The sequence below is a fragment of the Melospiza melodia genome, chromosome 1 (genome assembly GCF_035770615.1).
Source record: "Melospiza melodia melodia isolate bMelMel2 chromosome 1, bMelMel2.pri, whole genome shotgun sequence".
Lineage (NCBI taxonomy): Eukaryota > Metazoa > Chordata > Aves > Passeriformes > Passerellidae > Melospiza > Melospiza melodia.
This window is the reverse complement of record NC_086194.1, coordinates 84,566,922-84,589,172: the sequence shown is the minus strand read 5'-3', so window position 1 is coordinate 84,589,172 and position 22,251 is coordinate 84,566,922. Positions and strand designations below refer to the sequence as shown.

The following is a 22,251-nucleotide window of genomic DNA, read 5'->3' as shown; positions in this document are numbered from 1 at the left end:
AAACCAAATAAACCTCCAAAACTTAAGGCTACACAGATTATTTTTAACCCAGTGAAAGAAAAAAAAAAGAAAAAAAAAAAAGAAAAACTGAAGAAGAATACTATGTAAGAAAATGCAACTCGATCAGCTCTAACAGAGAACAGAAACATAAGTATTACTAAATCAGAGCATTAGCCCCTCTAATCCTTTATTCTGCAAAAGCAGTAGGCATGTACCAGGTGTTAGGCAGGAGGTAAAACTTAATTGTTAAAATCCTTATAATGAATCCGTCATGGAGAAATTTATCACAGCCAGGAAGTGTTCTCCCAGGTAATTAAAAGGAGGGGAAAAAAACCCCAACAAAACACTAAAATGAATGTTGCAGAAATTGAAGAGGCAAGTTTGGTGAACCAACTTCTCTTGTTGCCATCTTGGCCTTCGTTTGTGTCTCTTGGCTCAGGCTATTTTTCTTTCTGGTTTCGTGTTTTGCATTAATTGCAGTGTTATAATGAAGCTGTATGCTGATAACGATGAAGTTATTCTGAATTTATCTCAGCATAAAGCCAAGTGGAATTTGGCTCATGGGGCATATGTTTTCTACTTTATTTTTAGGAGACAAATGCTAATTTATCAAAAGGAACACTAGTCTATGTCAAATTTAGTAAACTCACTTGAGTTAAAACATTAACTCCCTGGAAAAGTATTTCCCTAAAGCCTTTAGCATTCAAATAAATTAAGTCAGCAAATTGATATAAAGACATAAGCGACATAGGTAAGTCATCATATTTTCATAAGCCCCGTAATTGTCTCTTGGGGTCTTTGGAAATCTCTGGTTGAGCATTCTTGCCCTTTTCCTCAGGGGCTACATCATTGCCAAAGCAAAAGATTGACCTTTCTAGGCAGACCTTAAGTGGTAAGTGTACCACACAGCAAACTGTCACCTCTCACTGAAAACTCCACAAGCCCCATCAGCAATCCCCACCAGGAGGCAGGAGAGCTTAAGACCATCCATGTGCCAAAGAAAAGACAGGCACTGCCAACTTCCAAAAAAATAAGCATAATTTAGGGTGACCAGAGATAGCTTTTTCTTTGCTCCTCTAATGACATATTGGAATTCAGCAGCTGAATTGTGATCAAAAACATTTCCACCCCTCACCCTCCCCCCCAAAAAATTCTAGGACAAATTACTTGGCAGGGGTTAAAAAACAAAACAAAACAAAACCAAAAAAAAAAAAAAAAACAACAACAAAAAAAGCAACACAATGAGTGCAGTGAAAGCAGCCAGCATTTTGGCAGCAGGATGTGCATTTCGCAGGAGGGACAAGCTACTACACTTTGAAGAAGACTGAGCTATGCCCAGAGAGTTTTAGAGTACAGGCAGCTCTGGGCCAAGAAATCAAACTTTGTAACCCAACACCCACAGCAATCAAAAAAAGACAAAAAAATCTCTCGGCAAGCATTTTAAAAGGAGTAGTACATCCAGTTATTTTGTCAACAAAGGTTTACACAAACAACTCTGGCTTACCATTTTGCTGCCAACACAGCTTCAGCCCTAACCAGAAGCAACACTAAACAGAGAGGGCTGCAGCCCAATTTGAACAAAGCTCGTCCAAGGATGCCCTCATTTACATTCCCACCAACAAAGACCCAATGGGACATCATGCATTTCTGCTTCACAGGAACTACCTAAGGCCTTAAGGGAGTCAGGCTCAGTTAGGAAACAGTTATAGGGCACCTCCAGCCCCTGTCCATGTTATGGACACAGGCCTGCGGACACCACTCCCTTCACTGGCATTTGTACTGGAAGCTGCACAAAAATACCCAGCAGTTCCTGACCTCACTGGCCCTTTTACCCTGGTAAAAATCCAGGAAAAAAAAATTAAAAAATAAAATTCAAGAAATAAAATCAGAAGAAATTAAATCCACTCTGCCACAACATCTCACTGCAAGGAGTACATGGCAGCGTTCACTGCTTCAAAGTGACAGGGTGAAACCTGCCAATAGGACTGGTCTTTAAATTGGCACCTGCTGAGCACAGGACCTGTGCCCTGGCACCAGCTGGCTGCAGTCCCTCCTGAGGAAGAGAAGGAGGCCACCACAGTCCCTCCTGCGGAAGGGAAGGCACTCACCACTGCACACCAGCAGCCTCTGGTCTAGGCCACCCTCTTGTGAAGTGCCTGGAGTCATCTCCCTCTCCCCCAGACAATGTGTTGGGTCTCCCCATGCAATATGTTGGATACAAAAGGATACCAAATTTTAGCATTAGTGCCACCAGCCAAGAAATGGGGCCCAGAAGGTGGAAACTAAGACCTTAGCACCCACTGAAGCAACTTCCCACCACACTTAATTCCTGGAGCTGTAAAACTCCAGATGAACCATACTGGCTCCATCTGCCCCATGGGGCAGCAGTGCTGCCCCCAGAAATGCACATGGAGAGTCTCCCCCCACCAGCCCAGAGGTGTCCTGGCTGCAGCCCCTGGCCTGCATGCACCGCTCTGCTGTGGGCTTCCCCTGCACACACTACCCAGCTTGAAACAAAGTCCTCAAGTTTTCCAACACTGTGTGCTATCCAAGCTCAGCAGAATAAGGGGCTAAGCTGCTGCCAACACCTGTATTCACATGGCTACATACTGCAGGAGCAATAAAAAGGTTTCACAATCGCCAAGTGCATCTTCCCTGGAGCCCGTGGCACAAAAGCAGCCGAGTGCTGAGAGCAGCTGACTCAGAGCCCAGCTGAGCCACAGCTCCATCCAGCTCCTGACACATTTGACCATAATCACACGGGTCTCATTGCCTCTGCCTCGTCACACCAGTGCAGGGAAAGCAGTTGTGTGCCCGCTCTGCACTCACACCACCACCAACCGCAAGAGTTATCTCACTTTAGCAAAACATACACACACCCAAAACTGTTTAGAAATATGGTCAAGTGAAAGCCTTGAGAAATTTAATCTATGTAACTTCTCAACACCACCCCGCCACCCCCACCCCCAATCCAAGCTCCAAGGAACCGACTCAATTGCTGCCTTTACATATTTCCACAGGGAGTAGACATTTGTTAATAGATGGCTCTCAAGGCTGGCAGAGAGGGGTATAACATCGTCCAACAGCTGGAACTTGATTCAGGAAAATGTAAGACAGAATTAAAGAACAATTTCTGCAACTGTGCAAGTAATTAGCCATTGAAATGACTTATGGGGAACTAATGGATTGTCCAATATTGACTCAGACCCAAAAAAGGACTGAATAACATCTTAAACTGCAGGTTCATCACCACAAGCCCACAACCTTCACTACAGGTTAGCTGAGATGATTTCTGCCTCCCAATATGACAATAAGATTATCTTATAAATTCAGAGTAAAACTAACTGATGTAAACAACCAAGGAGACCCTGGGGCAGAATTAAGAAACACAACTGCATAATTTCCTTTAAATTTCTAATTTAAAATAAAAAAAACATGCCACCCTCTTGGTTATGCCATTACAGGGAACCACACATTGTACATTTATGCCTGAACTTCAGTGACCATAATACATGTTTAATCAATACATCACAATTTTTTTTATATATCAATACATAATGTGCATATATCTGCAAAGAAATCAAAATGTGCACCACCTGTACCTTTCACCATTCACCTACACCTTAGGTGCTTGTTCCCTGCAGTCCAGCTGCCTGGTGTGCACATGTCACCTGCACAGAGCCTTCCTAAATTCCTATAATTCCAAAATTATACTCAAATAATAATTTTTAAAAAGCAGAAGCAAGAGGCAGGCTTAACACCACCTCCTGGGCAGGTGAAACGTCATCCTGAAATCATGAGAGCTGCTGAGCTCCTTGGGCAGAAGCAGGACTCAAGCTTCTCCTTTCATTCATTGCAGATACAGCATTCTTCAGCCTGGCCCAGCCTTGCCTTAAGCAAACAGGAGTCATAGTTCACAGGGTAAAACAAAGCTGGAACAAGGGAGAATGCATGCAGCACTCCATGTTATTTGCTTTAATTTTTATGTAAATACTTTTACAGCAGCGATTGTTTTATTTGAAAAGTCGGGACTTAGTAAGGTACAAAGATACTTATAAGCATGTGTGTGTTATGACTCAGTGAGGCTGGCATCCTTCCAGCTCTCTCTTTGGGTCTTTCCCAAGCACGCATCTCCTGACCTCATTCTTCATGCCAGGTTGCAAAAAAGCAAAACAACAAAAACACAAGCTCCCTCTTTTTTCCTTTTCCAGCACTGCATCCAACACTTGGTTAAAATCACTGCGGCACCCAATTCCCTAAATGAATATGCTTTCATGGTTCAACAGCCCCCAGAGAGTCTTTCCTGCAGATGTAAGAAGGTAATTTTGAAGCAACGGGAAAAATAAACCACAAGTTTCTACCCTTTCCTCAAGGATATTTTTGAAGGAGAACTATTTCAAAGGGTAGTTTTTACTGCATTTATAGCAACATTAAAAAAATGTGCCTTTTGCATGAAAAACAGACAACACATTTTCATAGATCATACAAATTACTTTTCAGCTAAAGGACCAAGATGGAAATGTTTGTTTACTAGATTAAGACTTGCGAGTGATTTTTGCCTTTTGGCTGTACATTATCAATGGAAAACAGTAATGCCTGTTTTTCTCTAAAAGTCAGCCCAAAAAAAGGAATTGGTGGAAAACCCAGATTCACCTTCAGAGGCTGACAGAGATCCTTCCACGCAGTCCTGGGCAAGTTAGTGCTGCTAACTGTGATTAGCACTTACTAGCAATTACCTTACTCATTTACAGCGCCTGATTTCTCGGTATGTGCATGGCACAGAGAGAACCCCGTGAGGAAGTGCCAACTCTGACTGCTGCATGAACACACGTACTTCCCCTGCTGCTCCATGGCATCACAAAGTTCCATCAGCACCCCAAGTGCACATTGCAGAGGGAAATCCCACTGCTGGCCCGTGGGTGTAACCTCCCTCTCTGAGAACCTGCAGGACCCAGGCAGCGGAAGCTCCTCTTGGCACAAACTCCTAGCAAAAGTTTGAACTTCCAGGGGAACAATTTGAAACCAGACTGTAATATATTCAACTGAAGCTCCATAAATAAAGATTTTTTGGCTCCTTCTGGCAGTTATCACGCTGCTTGGACTTCTTACATCCAAGCAGAGCATGGTGCAAACTAGTTATACTCATATATAGCCACAATAACATCCTTGTAGTCTTTCGCTTACTATCAAGGTCCCTCCCCTCCTTTCTCTCAGAATAAAGTTCACACTTATTTAATATTTAACCTTTTAATCAAGTTTAACTATCCAGAGAGGATGTAGCAGCTTCTCATTTAAAACAAACTGCTTATATTCAGTGAGAAAAAATAAAAACTCATGAATGGCTTAAGTTGATGAAGATTGATACAGCTTGGAGACTTTATAGTGGAGTGACTCATGCCTTCTGGAAAATGTAATCTGTTCTGTCTAGTTTAGGAAAATAGGTCATGTTTTAAAAATGTGCTAACTAACATGAAGAAAGGGGAAATTTCCTCAATTAATGGCTCTGTTTTAGCATTTAAGTTTATCTGGTAATTATAGCTACTTTTTCCCCTCGTACTTCCAGAAAACTTCCCCAAAGAACTTACATTACATCACAGCTCCTGACTTGAAAAACCAATGCTATCATGGCAAAGAAAGAGTGGAAGAAAACAAAAATCTCTCTCCTTCCTGCCTTAGCACTTCTACAGCTTTCATCCCCTGCAAGCTCCTATTGGTCTGCACTCTTTCACTGCCTTCTGCTGCACCAGGGACTGCATTTCCTTCTTTCAGATGAATTCTGAAGAGCAGCACGGGAGAGAAACGCTCTGGTTTTTGGGTCACTAAAGGCCTTGGGCACTTTTAAGCCCAGTGAGCTTCAACCTGCTCTTGCAAAAATACATTATGGTAGAAGAGTTACAGTCAAAATCTCCAAATACAAGTCATTCCCAGAACTGAGGCATAAAAATAGTTCCTAAATTTATCTTAGGCCAAATAATGAATTAATTAAGAACGGTTGGTTTGTGTGTTAATTGTTTCTTTTACATAAACTTAAGAGGCCTTGATGATGTTACTGCACCTCTTGAAAACTATTACTCAGTATGAAACTAGTGAAAGCTTACAAGCTGTCAACTGTTTCCCATACTGGTCTGCCAAGACAAACACCAAAAAAAAAAAAAAAAAGAGAAAGAAAGAAAAAGGAAAAAGAAAGCCCAAACAAATCCAGAGTAAAGATAGGTCTAAAGTTTTTTAATTTTTAATTTATCAACTTACAGTACAACTTCAACTCAAACCATCTCACTGATAGCACTGACTCCACAGCTACGACTTTCTTAGGCCAGATTAGGAATCTAAACAATCATTTTGCTCCCAAAATCTGAGCTTTGGGACCTGACTGAACCAAGGGTGACAGTGTGCTGATAGAAAGAGGTATGGAGGTGTGAGCTAATTATTCAGACTGAGGGAGTGGTTTTGATAACCAGCTTAACTCACCTGGCACCACATTGCACGCACCCGCTCCAAACCCAATGCCAGCATTAGCCCTTAAGTGCCTATTTCACCAGTTTGATTAGAAGAGTGAAAATCTCACCCCAAGAGAAGAAAAATTACTGTCTTCGTCCAGAACAGCTTCCTTATTCTCAACCACATGACCAAATGGTGACTACTGCTGGGGCAGAGAAAAAAGTGTAATTGTCCCTTTGCACAGCAACTCACACTTGGAGAGATGCAAGCCCACCATGGCACTGAAACATGACAGCCATGATAAGGGAGGGAATCACAGGTGGTGTTCAGGAAATGAAAGCAACTTCGTTGTGATGTAACTACTGTGAGCCCTAAATATCTCACTGTGTTCTAATGAACCTTACCCACTTTTTAAAAAATGGATTATGTACCTTATAGAGAAGTGAAAGAGAAATATAAAGGGGTGGCAGGACATCTGTTACTGGGGCAGGATCTGTAATGATTCAGGTAGGTCACAGCCTGACAAGGTACAATTTTCTGTCTGACCATCATTTGTAGACAATTTATGCCTGAGCAAAAGCTATGACTTGATAAATAGGTTCTTACCTGGCGCTCTCTTCAAATGAAGGGAACACCTCCTAAAATGTACATTGAATGATCTTTGAAAAGGTATGCTGTATACAAATACATCCCTCCCAGGCAGAAACCAAAATAATTTAAGCATAATTTCCTGTGTTGGTGAACTGGTCTACATCTTTCTTAAAAAAAAACCCTAACAAACCAACCTGATGGGTGATGTTTACACCACACATCTCCACTTCTCTGAAACACCATGAAATAATGTATATTTATCTTTGATTACATAGTACAAAAAAAAAAAAAAAAAAGAAATACAGCTGAAATTGGATTAGAAACTTCTGCTGAAAAACAATTTATTGCATAACACAACTCTGACAGCCTGGGTTTCTGGCCACCAACTGAGCCTTTATAAAAATCTGCTGGGCAGCTGCCAAATCAGCTCTTTGAGTCTTGGCATGTCGGACATCTGAGACAGTAGTCAAGGCAGCCACATGTCCCGTGCCATCCACAGCCCCGCGCTTTTACAGTGAAATGGGACCGTCAAAGAACAGAGAACTATGAGCCATTAAACACACAAAGGTAAAAAAATCTCTTGCAGCTGCAGATCTGACAACTCTGATCATGCTGCAGAGGACCAAGAGCCACAATAGGATTGCTTCTTTTTCATGATCTGGTATTAATTTGAACATAAAAGTAGCTTTAAAAGAGGGTGGAAAGAGAAGCAAGAAAGGTAGCAAGCTTCAAAAAATGTCTACACACCTAGCTGAAAATCACTGCCATTTATAAATTTCACATTCCAAATATTTTTACTCTGTCTCCAGTCCTAATTAAAACTCTCCACACCAAGTACACTTCACATAGACACATAAAACCCTGTATGCAAAGAGTATTCAGCAGCTCAAGATAATTAAATTCAAATATATTCTTTCTAATTAATTTCATTTTGATTCAGTTAGTATTTTATAAAGGTGTTTGAGCTCTAGAATGCAGTCATATGAATAGAGTCAAATAAAAAGCATTTTCTGCAGTTTAAATGCCTACTAATAAGACCTATAGATGTCTATGGCTAATCCAATCCTGCTGCATATTGCTAATTATATTAAGAATTTCTTCCACCCTCAACCAGAAAAAGCCTGATCCTCAATTTGAAAAATACTAACCACTTTTGCATACCAAAATAGCGTACAAGTAGTAGGGAAGAGAGAAAGATGAAATCGATGTGTTACAAATTTGCCTTCAGTATTTGGGTGGGAATTTAAAGAGATGAATTTTTTGGGGTCTCACAGCATCTCAAAGGTTGGTCAACGGTATCAGCATTTTAGAGAAGCCAAAGAACTGTTGATGTGTTCAGCATTTATGCTCAGACGTGCAACAGGAAGTCAGTATTTATACAATATCTTTCATAGGACTGTGTTACCTGCATGCTGAAGCCTTGTCTATGACACAGGAAAATACATACATACATATATACTCAGACTGCTCCCTCAGTGAAATAAGTACACCAGCCCAAAGGCTAATAGTTTAGACACACTGTTTAATGTAGCTGTGCCCACCAGGAACTTGATGTCCTCTAGGCTTGAGGCTGCAAGTGAAGAACCCCTGGGAAGGACACCATATCCCTGCTGGATGACCCTGTACTGTTCACACCCTTTTAAACTTTTCCAGTATGAATGGGTTTCTCTTGTTTGAAAGAACCAAAGAGGAAATTTTGGCTCTCCTGACTCACTTTGAAGGCACCTTAGCAGCTCATGCCTACATGAGTAGCTCCACCACCAAAGCCTTGCAAGAGGGCCACGGCCAGCAGCGAAGAGTGTGGCATTGCCAAAGCTGGGCCATGGCAAACTCTACCCACCAAGTAACTTGCACTGTCATGGACTTGCAAGTTTGCATAAATGTAACCCAAAGCAGGTCTGAGTGATGCAAGGAGTCCTTTTTGTCTAAGCTTGGAAATGTTTAACTCGATTTCTTCCCCTTTCCTGTCAGTCTACAGGATGTCTGTATTTCAGGCAATCAAGTATAAAAATAGATTTAAAGGGGAAAAAAAACCCCAAACTGGTCAATCTTTTAACCCAGGGAGGGGTAATGACAGTCAAATATGCTGAACCTACTGCTGGGAAGCCTCAGGATACTGGTGCCTGAATCAAATTTACTGAGCCTGATGGGGAACCAAATCAGTTGAATTGACACAGGCTCCTGGGATGGACACACCGATATTGTACTTAAAGTGCAACACGTTGATTTTACTTGATCTACTACCCAAAAAGGGAGATTTATATTAGAATCATTTTGTCCTTGTTTATGTTCCCAACTGGAAGAATATCCTTTAAAGCTAGGAGGGAAGTATCCATTGAAGCTGGGAGATGTAAATTAAACCTACACTCTTTGTTTCTAAGCCAATTAAAGGACATGTATGAGGAGACTCTAAAGCTACTGTAAACATATTTTCAGGTCAGTGAAGTTACATCAGTAAATTTTCTGCACAAAGATAAGCTATATAAGCAGGGGTCACCTACACTCTAATGCTTTCCAAAGCTGACTCTTCAGTATTAAATACATCTGGCTTCCAAAATATTACCCAGCAAACAAGTCACGAATTTCAGACTGAGCAACACCAAAGTGCTGCTCTGCCACTCACAAGCTCCATGAGACCTGTTTGGGTTGGCATTCAATCCCCTCATCCCTCCTCCACTCCCTGATCAATGGCAACAGTCAAACTTTACTGGAGATATTAGAAGTACATCAAAGACAACCATTAAGCTTTTAAGTGCACTAATTGACATTTTAGCACTTACAAATCCATCTATGTGTTCTATCACTCAATTTAAAAGACTTGATACCCCGCCTGGTAAGAGTTCCCTGTGTTTTTAGAGGGTAGAGGAGGATTTTCAACCCTTTTTTTTTCCCCCCCTCAGAGAGGATTTTAGAGAATTCAAATTACAAATATAATGCACTTCAAAAAGTAACACATTTCACAAATTTAAGAGCTCTTCCATAAAAGCTGTAAATGGCATCACAGCTATAACTCACAGGCTTCTAAGCTCCAATGAATTCTGCAGCTGTTGCAGCATGTTGAAGCCAAATCATTGTTACCTTCTCACCACCACAACTGAAAACCCCAACTATGATATTACTAACTGCATGGTGCTACATGAAAAAGAAGCGGGGAAAAAAGCAACCCCTGCATGATTTTGCAGCTTCTTCTTTCTTCCTTCACAAACCCAGCATAAAACAGATGCTAAAACCATGAGGGTCTGCTTAAGGTTTTCCTGCAACGACTATCCTACAACAGGATCCAGAGAAGCATTTCAGAACAACTGTCCCCATGGATGCTGTAACATCAGAGGACACAGCACTCCCCTCCTCAGCTATGGTGACTTACAGCAGACAAGCCCCTACCCACGGCCAAGCCCAGCCTCTTATTACAGAAGAGCATCTCAATGACAGCAGGTCTGGACCCTTCTTCTATTACTGTCACATACCAACATGTTCACCTTCTGTTCTGTTAGAGAAATTCTCATTCAGTCCCAATATTTAAGGCAACAAGAAAGATCAAATTAAATTCCCAGGGTTTTAAGCCGTTCAGTTCATTGCTAGATCTATTTTAGGGTCTGAGGCTGCCAGCCACCCCCACAGAATCTGCACGCTAAACAAGGCTTTTGACAGGCTTGTTTATACCTTCTGCAGCAATCAAAGGCAAAACATTACAAATCAAAGAACCAGGAGACAAATACAGTACTGTGCATAAGAGAAACCTCAAAAAGCTAGCCAGCAGCAAACCTGCTGCTCACCGAGCCCCGTGGAGCAATGTGAGATAACACAGGAAAACAGAAATGGATAGTTAAGTAAGAACAGGCTTGTGCTGTGCATATGCAAACATCTGCAGGCAGGACCTCTGAAGCACACATCCATCAAAAGAAGCGGATGCAGAATCACAAGAAAAAGAGTAGGGGGAAAAGTATTCGTTTTCTCCAAAAGTACCATGGAGGAAAGCCATAATTTAAGAATTCCAGTTTAAAGACTGTAGGAGACTTTACATTTTTACTGGTACCAGAAAAACAACAAAGAAAAGAAGCAGGCATGGACAATGTACAGTATTTCTGGGGCTGGGATTTAAAAGGAAATGGCAAGGCTGCATTTCAGGGCCTTACACCACACAAGGCAGTTGTCTCCAATCCATGTCCTTCCTTACAGAAAAGCAAAATCTCATTTTCCATTCAATTCTTCCCTCTGTGGAACATGTGACATGGATGGAGTCCATTTTACTCAGCGACACACTCACTATGAACTGTACAGGCCATACTTCAACAAAGCTGCCACACCAGGGAAGCATCTAAGATGTATGTTAAAATTACACCCAGAAGAAATTCAGCAGTACACCTTTGCTACTGTGTTCCTTTAAACCTTTCCCCTCTTAAACTGCAAGTTCAATGCCAGATTATAAACATTGTAAAAACTCATAAAACCCAATCATAAACCTGCCAGCTCATTTCAAGATTATTTGCTCTTAGCCTTGCAAAAACATCATAAGCAGTACAAGAATTGCATCATTTTTCAGCAAACTCTCCAACCCTTCATCTGCACCATGCTAAGGGATGAGCAAGTATTACAGCCTTATCTCAAAAAAAGACATTTGCAGGTGATTTTCACAACACATCACCTGCCTGCTAAACCATCCAGAGCAACATCTCTGGTGAAATCACCTGCTACATCACCTTTCTCGCGTATAATCTACCTTTCCATGTTACCACCACAACTGACCCAGACATGAAAACCTTCAGCAACTGGAGCAGGAGTAAATGCAAAGTTGAGATATTGGGAGAACTCTGTAGGGCCCCATGTAGCAATGCCTACCTCCAGCCCTCCCAAACACTGAGCCAGGCACCACTGCAGCTGCCCAGGGAGTGGGCAGAAGCACAGGCTGATACACATCTCCCCACACATCATCAGCATCAGGTGCTGGTTGTTTGCATTAGCCTGCTGTAGGAGAAGCGGGGGCACTTCATTATGTGGGCTGGATTTCCTGCATGACCAGCCACATCATTTCAACCCTCCCAAGGGAAAAGAGTGTGGGCTTGATGGAAGCTGTCTGTTGCTTCTCTGTGGAAAAGGATAGTTTTAGTGGAATGAAATTGTCACGGGGGTCTAGACAGAGCAGGGCTTATCCAAACCAGGTTTCTGCCAAAACATTGCAGGAACTGGGACAATTGTATCTAGCAACACCGCAGCGACGGCTACGAAGGCCATTTGCAATCGAGTCTGTGATTTAACCCATACCCACAGTACCAACAATAAACTCAACCTGAACTTCACACTTTAAGCACACAACAAACCACTTTGGTTTTCAGCTTTGCTGTGTGCTTGCAGACAGCAAATCAGGGTAGCCAGAAGAGAGAAGGAAAAAAAAGAAGACTGGATTAGAACAGCCCTACACTTTTAGGCGTGGATCAGCTCTTGCAGTCTCTTGGCAAATGAGGTGGCAACAGAGAATCATCCAGGCAAGTTTAGGAGCTGTGTTTCTATTTGTTTTAATTTGCAGTCTGTTGAGTCTACTGTTTTGTTAGCTCATTCAAGAGTAATGGTGGAACTGGAGGCTGAATGCAATTATGGACTGTGCAAAGCAGATATATCCACCCAAAGAGGGAACCTCCTTGGCTACCAGCCTCTGCTCCTGTAACAGGCAGACCAGCACCATTCCTTTGACACTGTGAGCAGGCAAAGGATTAACCACCTGTAATTTCAGCCCACTGCAATTCCTTATCAAAGGCCATGACAGATACAAGGAGGAGGAACAGACTAGTGATGATAATACTCCATGTTGTGGACAAGCCAAATTTGGTAGCTCGATTTTCCTACAGGGGCAGTCTCAGATGCACTGGGCACATGATCACATCCAGTCATATTACGTGAATGCAGCACCCTAATGAGAGCAGCAGCTCCAACAGGACGCAGGGATGGAGCTATGTGCACCTTGGGAGAGCAGATCTTGCTGAATCCTAATCACAATTTAAAAAAAAAAAAAAAAAAAAGGTGTAACTTGTTTAAATGCCTTTGCATCGCTGGGTGACCTATTCCTCCCCGTGACTCCTGCATCCTAGCCATTGCAAGTCGCTGCATACAGATGTAGCAGCAATGGTACGGCTTAATCAGTCAATGTTTTCACAACACATATTTCAAATATTAAGCACTTATTGAAGACTTAGAAGTTACTGTGTAAATATTTGTATTATATTATACTGCTAACGCTTCCTCGCCAACTGTGGAATTTTAAATCTATCTCGTCTGATAAAGCTTTATTTACATATCACACTGCTCTCGATACTCAACAAAGTGAACTGACTAAATTTACACCAACTCCACTGAAGGAGTACTTGTCAGGAAAGAGCAATTCAATAATTTTCTGTCTCTATTGGTGACCAAATTAAACCATGGGCAGTCACATGGCTTGTTTTGGGTTGATGTAAACTGTTTTCACTAGGCAACAATGCTTCCAGGGAAAGCACTGCACAAATGCACCTTGCTCTTAAAATATGATGCAGCCAGCATTGTCTACTCTGACAGAGATATACTCCCAACACAGAGCCTCTGCTCAAAACCTGGGAATCTGCTAGAGCCCACTGACCTTGCACCCACAGCACTGCTGCAGTCGCTTTAGCCCTCTAAGGCCCTCCCAGATGATACAATGTCCTCAGGCTCCTAAACAGTCCCAGGGACACCCAATGGGAGAAGCAGGATTTCAGCCACCAGCCACATGTGGAGGCAAGCAGAGTTTGTCACTCAGTTGTTCGGGTCAGATTATCACCTCCCACTATTTTACCAGAGGGGAGGCCATGAGAAGCTGCTAACACTCAGACAAGCAGTTGGCAAAACATGATCAACACACAACCAACAGCAAATGCAAACACCATTATTAGTCCCAAAGTACCTCATGTGGGGGAAACAACAGCCACCACCAAAATGTGGTGAGGTTTTCTTCTATTTCTGAAAAAGATGACAGATTTAAACGGCCTGGTTTTCCACACAAGCTTTAGGAAATACTGTGCAAACTCCTTATCCTGTCCCTCCCCTTCTTCCCTACAAAAAAACCTAAAAAGCAAAAGAAAACTTATGGGACTTCATATCAACTCTGACAGTTGATATCAAGTTGATCATCACATCATCTTTGAAAAACCTGAGTGTCTAAAGCATTCACAATATTTAAGAAAAACCTGTAGTATGATAATAATCTGTTTACTCACTGAATCCAACTCACAAATTTATTCTTCATTTTACACACTGAAGGAATATTTATTCTCTGATGATCTTAGCTAGACTTGCACAATCATATGTTGAAAAGGGAAAAAAATGGAGTTGAAGTTGCATGCTACCTTTCAAGAGCTCTGCCAGCTGGAAATATGCCATCAATTGTCTGTTCCCTATGTGACTTGAAAGCGGAGGAGTCTGCTTAACAGAAATTCACTCAATTTCACCTTGTTTACTACAGGTTTAAGAAAATGGCCAGGAAGAAGATAGGTTAAATATTTTTCCTTTTAGGAATATTCTCCTGTCTTTCTTAGTAACAAGCTTTTAGTTTCAGACCAAAGTTATGACATTTCTAATCTAAAATGTTATGGAAATTGGAAGAACAAAGTAGAAAAAGATATATTACAAGAATTTTCCTTAGTTCCAAAATCTGAACAGTATCATACTAAGAAAAAATAAGTACCTCCAAGCATTCTGTATGTACTACCACCAAGCCATGCATTCAGCCATTACATGTGAATTTCTGTTCTGGAGAAATATGATCTGCTTCCACAGAAAGTCACAGGCATATATAAACCAACAGTGGAAAGCAACAGTTTTTTGTAAGCCGGTTTATTCAAGAAAACGAAAATTCATTATGTGTCACTTTCACAGAAGCCTTTACCCTACCTTTTGCTATGCACAGGAAAGGACAGACAGACGTACACACAAAGAAGTACATGACACGTGTTGCCCATGAGCTGCTGTGTCTCAAGCCTCACCAGCAGAGCTGAAGCTCTCTGTCGCTCACAGCCCCTGAGAGTGGGCCAATTCTCTTGCCCCAGCCCACCACAGATAAATAAACAAGGAGCACATGGCACACAGACATCTGTCTTTTTTTTCCACCTTACCAGTCAAGAAACGCTACTAATACAACAATTACTTAACCATATAAATCTGAGGTTAATAAAAAGACCATGCTTTGAGTGACAATATCTGCTTTATCTACAGAACTAACTCTTTTTTCCCTACAAATAACTGTTATTATTCTGATATTGAACCTGAGTGGTGAAGTAGTAGCTTTCTTAGATGCTTCAATACATTAAGTGTTTTGCATTATGGACAGATCAACTGCCCATTCACTAAGGAACACTACCAAAGTGATGCTGTAATCTCATTTAGCTCCCCCAGTGTTTACCTTCTACAGCCAGTCTTGGATAGCAGGGGGAAAAAAACCTAGCCATGCAAGAATAAAGCTGGGACATTTCAAATGTGGAATGAGAAAATATTTACTTCTCAGTTTAGAGATCCTTTTGCTCCAACTATCTCACCAAAAAAGTATGGTGCCAAAAGTATGAGGAGGTAGAAAGATATTTACAGATTGGAAATGTTTTGAAATGTAAATGAAAAAGGCAGCAAATGAAAATACCGCTGAAGTTATTTAACAGTTAAACAATCTAGTGCAATTTGTGGCAAACTTCATTGGGGAAAAATTCGTATTCATGACCAAAAATATACACAAGACCAAGGCAATGAAAAGGAGGATAAAAAAGACATAAATCACAAAGTTTAAAAGCAATCATTCCATTTGAACTTTTTTTCTGTGTTTCTGGCCTGTAACACTTGCCAGGAATGGCAATCTGGTAGGATTCTCACACCCCCCCCCCCCCCCCCCCCCACTTCCTATAATAATTATCCTTCTTATTCAATTGCAGAATAGATTCTGAGCTGAAAACTACTGGAACTTGGAAAATGCACAGGGAAAACAAAAACCTCAAAACTCATCTCCAGAAGGACTGAGAAGGGCAGTAGGTTAAATTACTGTACAAAAATAATATATTTTGCCTCAGTCAGGTAAAACCCATGAAATACTAACTTAAAAAAATATAGTTAAGAGAAATAGGACAAAAAAAACTGGCAGTGAGAGAAAGCTGACCAGAGTCTTCACTTTAGGCAAGACACCAACCTGAGGAACAATTTTTACCTCGGGGCAATAACCAGCCTTTGGTGTACAGTGTGCTGTAAGTGGAGAGCCACGGAGAGGGGAAGAGCGGGAAAGCAAGGCTGGGTGAAAGGCCAGTGCGGTGCTGGGAAACCCCCAGCATATGTCTGAGTGTGCAGAACTAAGCCTAAAAAATGAAGCATCACAGACCTCTAAGCATTTAATACTGCAAAGTTGCATATACCACACCACCTCTGAACACCATGTCCAATTTCACCCACAAATAAATTGTTTTTACGTGGAATTTCCAGGAAGTAACGCATGCTCGTCTGCTTGTGCTGAAATTAGTCCTTTTCTCTGCACTGCAGATATGCCTAACCAGAAACATGGCTGGCCTAGGATCAGCACTCAAGGACACAGCACCATCTACGATGCAGATGGCACCATGACCTATTTCCGTAATAAATCTTATTTTAATTTAGGAAACAGTTTTAAGATCCTGCACACGTTAATTACTGTGAGGAGAAGATGCTCAGGGAGAGAGACCCGTTCTGCCGTGCCTGCGGGGGTTGACACCTGCACAACAGAATCCTACACACTGGGTGGGGGCAAATGGGCCAAGCTCAGGGGGGATCAGCAGCCACCCAAGCAGTGGGATGAGTTCATAATGGACACTGGCACAGCTGGAGGTAGTCGGCGTGACATGTTTGTTCATACTGTAGAGTGCCACGGCCAAGGAAGGAAGGAAGGACAGACATCAAAATGGGAATACAGAAAAGGCTACCAAACTGGTTTCAGTACTGAGTACAGAACACGGTACGGCTGTAGCCACAGCAGTGGTCCTGGATAAGGGTGGTGACATTAAACACAGAGGGATATTGAGAAGAAGGAGACCCATGTAGAAAATGTTTTCACCATTTTTTCCTCTACAGTGCATCTCAAACACCTCAAATGGGTTAATTCCATCAAATTTATGATATGGTATTTCTCTTACATGAAAGAGAGAAAAAGACATGTTTCTGCTAGAGCAGTAATTCAAGGTGCCCAACTACCTTGGGACCAGGGCAGTGAAATTTCACTTCTCAGGGACAGAGACTTGCTTATCCCCTCAAACAAATGTGAGCCTCCACAAGAACTCTGCAGCACATGGTACCAAGGGCCACCATGTCTGAAAGGCCACTGTGTCTGAGTGTTAAAAACCAATCCCACTGCCCAAGCCCAACACTGCTCCGCTCCCAAGCCCAGCTGTGAGGGTTAAGGAGAGGCAGGGCACCCATCCCACTGAGGCATGTGGTATTGGGGAGGGGAGCTCACAAAAATCTGCCCTATGCACAAAAGAGCCCCCTCGCAGAGAAGTCCAAACTGGTACAGGGGAAACCAGCCCAGAAAGGAGGAGACAAAATGGCTTCACTTGATTTTTACTTTGTTTTCCCTACTCCACCTCTTACCTCTATTGCCACACATAGGCAATAAAGGGAGTTCAAAAGCAAAATCAATTAGTAAACCATCACTTCTCCATTTCAGCCAAGCATCTTACAGGGGCCGGCTGCTGCATTTTAAGAAACAAAGGTGGGGCTGCTTAATTACTCATATCAGAATCAGGTTTGGATGCTGCTCTGGAAGCATGGCCACTCTCCCATTCACTATCAGGGAAAAGGCAGGATGACAGTCTCAGAAAAGCTTCCCCAGCTGCCACACCAAGTAGAACACAAGTAAAAACTTCATCTGTGTTCACAGACATAAACCTGAGTGACTCAAACAAGTTGCTTTGTGAGCAGCTGAATTAATGAGATCTGACTGCATGTGACTCCTGCGCTCAGCTTCCCCAGCACCATCCATGCTGCTGGCCAGCACACAGCCCCCAGAAGGTGCCACCAGCTTTCCTCCTGCTCCTCAGTTCAGCTACACCACTTGCAGGAGTTACCTTTGTGAATCCTACCCCTTTGTGCAATTTCCTGGGCATCTGCCGATAGATTACAAACCGGCTGGTGAAGGGCAGAAAAGGGTGATGGCAGCATGCTGGCCTACTCCCCACACACAATGGCCTCCTCCCTTCATGGAAACCCTTGCCTTGCTGCTCCATGCATGCAGCGCGGCCCAAACCCTCACGCTGGCCGTCATCTCCTCAGGCCCTTCACCAGCTTTCCTCCCTGCTAACAGAGCACACTGAATTCCTGCTTATGTACTTCCAGTCTCCACTAAAAACAACATTCAAGATGTCTGTGAAGCAGCTTACACTTTGTTGTATTTTCCCAGATTTTCTTCCAAAGGCTTGGCAGGCATCTGCCAGCATTACACCTCCAGAAGGAGGAAGAAACAAAGAGAGGAAAGGCATGCAATTGCTAGAAAGCTCACAAAACCAATAAAACTACATCAGCTCATCTGATCTCAGCATTATCTCGCCCCTACGGAACAGACTCTCGGTCCAGCCCAAAATAATCCAATGGCACAACTGCAAACAATACCTGCAACTGTATACTCTTGCAAATATCTGCAAACTAAGTAAAAGATCTTACAATTTTATGAATGGACGCCACAAATGTCCAATTACTTCACCTTCTTTTTTGTGTATACTTGTCTAAATGCAATTTATGGCTATTGCTACTTTCGTTTCAGCTTGTGTAAAGTCCAACTTTCTTTTCCTTCTCAGCAGAAGGGGAGAATACAACATTTAAAATATTATCTTAAGTTTATTAGTAAGATGACCTAATCCTACAAATCAAGTACTTGAAAACCAGTGCTCCTTTTTCCAATGTTTCCTGCATATTCCATATCACTTGACTCACCTTTAAGGACAATGTACAAGTATTAGAGGCATCTTAGTCCATCTAAAAGGGCATGTGGTTATACAGTCCTTAATAAACTGAACACACCAAAAAAAAATCCACCACAACAATGATATCAATTTTAAAATGCATCACAGTGTTGAGGTCAAAGGAACTGGTCAGTTATGGAGAGGAGACTCTTCAATGTGGATGAAGTTGAAAATTAAATCAGAATACCAGGACATCTGTAAGGTGGAGTTCATAAACACTATACATAAGGGAACTGATGTCCATTCTGTCTTGTAACAACTGTCACAATCCTATTACTTTTCAAATTTTTTTTAAAGGTTTCAGAGCTATTATGACAAGACAGTTTCTGAACAGGATTATCCAAGAAAGTCAACTCACACAAAAATGAACAAAGTGTGTGTAGCACAGATGAAAACAACCTTCTAGAAGGAAATATTAAATAAATGGGTTTTATCAAATTGTGGTCTCCAGAAGGGAGGATACATGGGGTTGCTTTCAGTGCACTGATCAGAAGAGTGACAAGTGACATCAGAATTGGTGTGCAGAGCTCATTACCTGCTTTCCAGCACCTACCACAATTCAATACATTTTCACTTCCCATAGGCACTGTGGAAATTCTGAAGGCCTTTGTAACAAAACCAGGATTCATCTTTCAGTTATGACAGGTCCAAACAGATTTCATTTCCGCAACACTGGAAATGTAGGGAGGCACATCTCAAGCAGTCATACTAGCAATTTGACATTCAACAACAAACACTGCAAACTCACCAGGAATTATTTACTAAAAACTCAAGCAAGCTAACAGCCAGCTATCTAAAAACAAGTCTTTTTCATTCTGTAAAAGCTTACTGTTTTCAAAGGTACACCTTAAGTATATGGAAAAGATTTTTTAAATTATTGCAGGAGAATTTAAATCAAGAATAGCTATGTCTAGATCAAATGTAAGGCTTTAATTCTGTAAATCAGATTTTTCTTCCCAATCCTTTTACCAGGAATAAATTATTCAAATCATCTAAAAAATGCCTTTCCCCACCCCCCTCAATTCAGCATTACAGGCATTACAGGTAAACAGCACGGCTTAGGCATTAACAGCCTTGAGCAATATTAATAGCTGGATAACAAGATCAGGAATCAACTGGTTAGTGTGAGTGGAGAGAGAAGTAAAAAATCTGGGGAAATTAGGACATCTATCAAGGCCAGAAAGAAGAAGTTAAATATAACCTGTTTCAAGATCTCCTTTCCTTCTGTCTCCAGTTCTCAGCCCTTTGCTTCAGCTGATCCCAAACAGCAACTTTGGGGGCTTAGTTGTTTGGTTTTTATTTGGTTGTTTGTTTTGTTTTTTTTTAATGAGGAAGTAGTAAAACTGATTTCATGCTGCTACTCCTGACAGAACTCAGAGAAGTTCAAGACAAACCTTTTTTTCCTTCCATTTGGGAAAGAACTTGAGTTGTAAGAAAATGCAGATCATCATTCCAATCTAACCTGAGGATTGAGTCTTACATCCATGTAGGGGCTGAGAGTGGAGTCGACTTCTCTTCAAGATACAGCATGAGCTCCCTTTAGACCCAGATGTATGGGAAAATTCTCTTACAGTAAGGAGCCATTAACTAGTGTCTCATGCTCCTAACTAAAATAACCTTTGAAACAGACCCTCACTCTGTCTGGTTTTGTAAAGGTTTTCAACAAATTTAAGTAAAGGTGGCATTAGGGATGTTACAGCATGGGCTTGAGTTTTAGCTACCAAACCAGCATGAAATGTTTTAGGCATACCCAGAAGGCTCATATTCCAGTTGCTCACCCATGCTGCTGCACCCTCATGAATTTTATTTTCTTTCACATATTTACAGCTCTGCTGGTAGGCTGAAGCCAGAGTGGGCAACACCCACCGGAGCTGAAATCACACCTTCCTGTTACTACACAGACACACATCATTATAAATACAGTCATGTCTGGAAATGAAGGCACAACTGCCCAACCCCTCATGTAAACAGAACTGTAAATCAGTCCCTGTAATCCACCTCGTGTTTGGGAAAACGCTTTTTATGATCCCATGCGGGGCTTGCTTGGAACTGTGGTCCCTGCAGTTCCCATGCAGACTGGGAACTCTCCAGCCCTGGCACAATGGCTGCAGCATGAAGGCTGCTTCTCACAAGCATGTGAAAGAAAACCAGATGGGCTACAGAGATGCTCAAGATGCACCAAGGGCATGCAAGACAGGAGCTGGAGCCACAGGAGTAGCAAGAAAAATTATGGAGGTAGAGATGTATCTGCAAATCTGATTAATGTTCCTGCTCCTGTGAATACCAATGAAAAGAGACTTCTTACTGTGGAAACAACATGGTTAAGAACAAAGGAGGAGACTGGGAAGTTGAGAATCAGTTTAGAGATTTTGCATGTCTACTGTCTACTCTACTATCTTACTGCTGAATGATCATTGGCACTGCTAACAGACAGAAAAAAACAGAAGTCCATAAAGTGGGACTAATTTTGTGTTGTTACACTTCAATTCATCTGCAAATCCTTACACATGGTGTAATATGAAAAGAACTCACAGACACACCAAGCACCACGTACACATGAATCACCTTAACGGTTGGGGGTGGGAGAAAAAGTTTTTCGCTTTTCTAAAATTGAAGGCATATACATCCAAAAAATGCACAGTATAAAATGATAGATTCTTTGGAAGTCAAAGGCAGATGTCAAAGAGATTTTCATCTGTTAGGGATTTCACTGAGAAGCATATATAACATTGCCATGAAGTCAGGAGAAGCAAATACAGTGGTTATAGTTAAGTAGTTCAGCAGGAAGTCAGGCTGAAGAGATGCAAGGAAAGTTAAAGAATTATACTCCTCTTACTATACACTTGCTACTCAGAAGCAATAAAGCTGACTTTAAAAAAATTACTTTAAAAGCAGCAATGAATTAAGAGGATATCAAATGCATTTTATCTGCCCAGTAACCAAAGTGGCAGGAAGCAGCCTGTTACAAATGCTGCATTCAGAAGAAGCTGTTGCAGAAGGCAGCCTGGCCAGCTCTCTCCTCAGCCAGGCAGCTCCAGGGAATCTGCACACCTATCCAGGACAGCACATTGGTTGCCACACACTGCACCTTAATGATCCCCGAGGATGTCTATCATGTGGCTGTACAGTGTTCACAGCCCAGAGCAGCATTTCCCCAGGTCTGCATGGAAAGCAGGACAGGCATGGAGGAGTTCAGCTCAGGAGAAGCTGTTAAAGCTTTTTTTGCCTTGGCAAGTGTGACTTCATCAAGTGATCTTTG

General features: G+C 41.9%; 1 protein-coding gene across 1 annotated transcript in view; it reads right to left on the bottom strand.

The window, feature by feature from the left end:
- JARID2 (jumonji and AT-rich interaction domain containing 2) overlaps positions 1 to 22,251 on the bottom strand; it is a 210,418-nt gene that overhangs the window by 119,867 nt on the left and 68,300 nt on the right. The window lies entirely within an intron of this gene.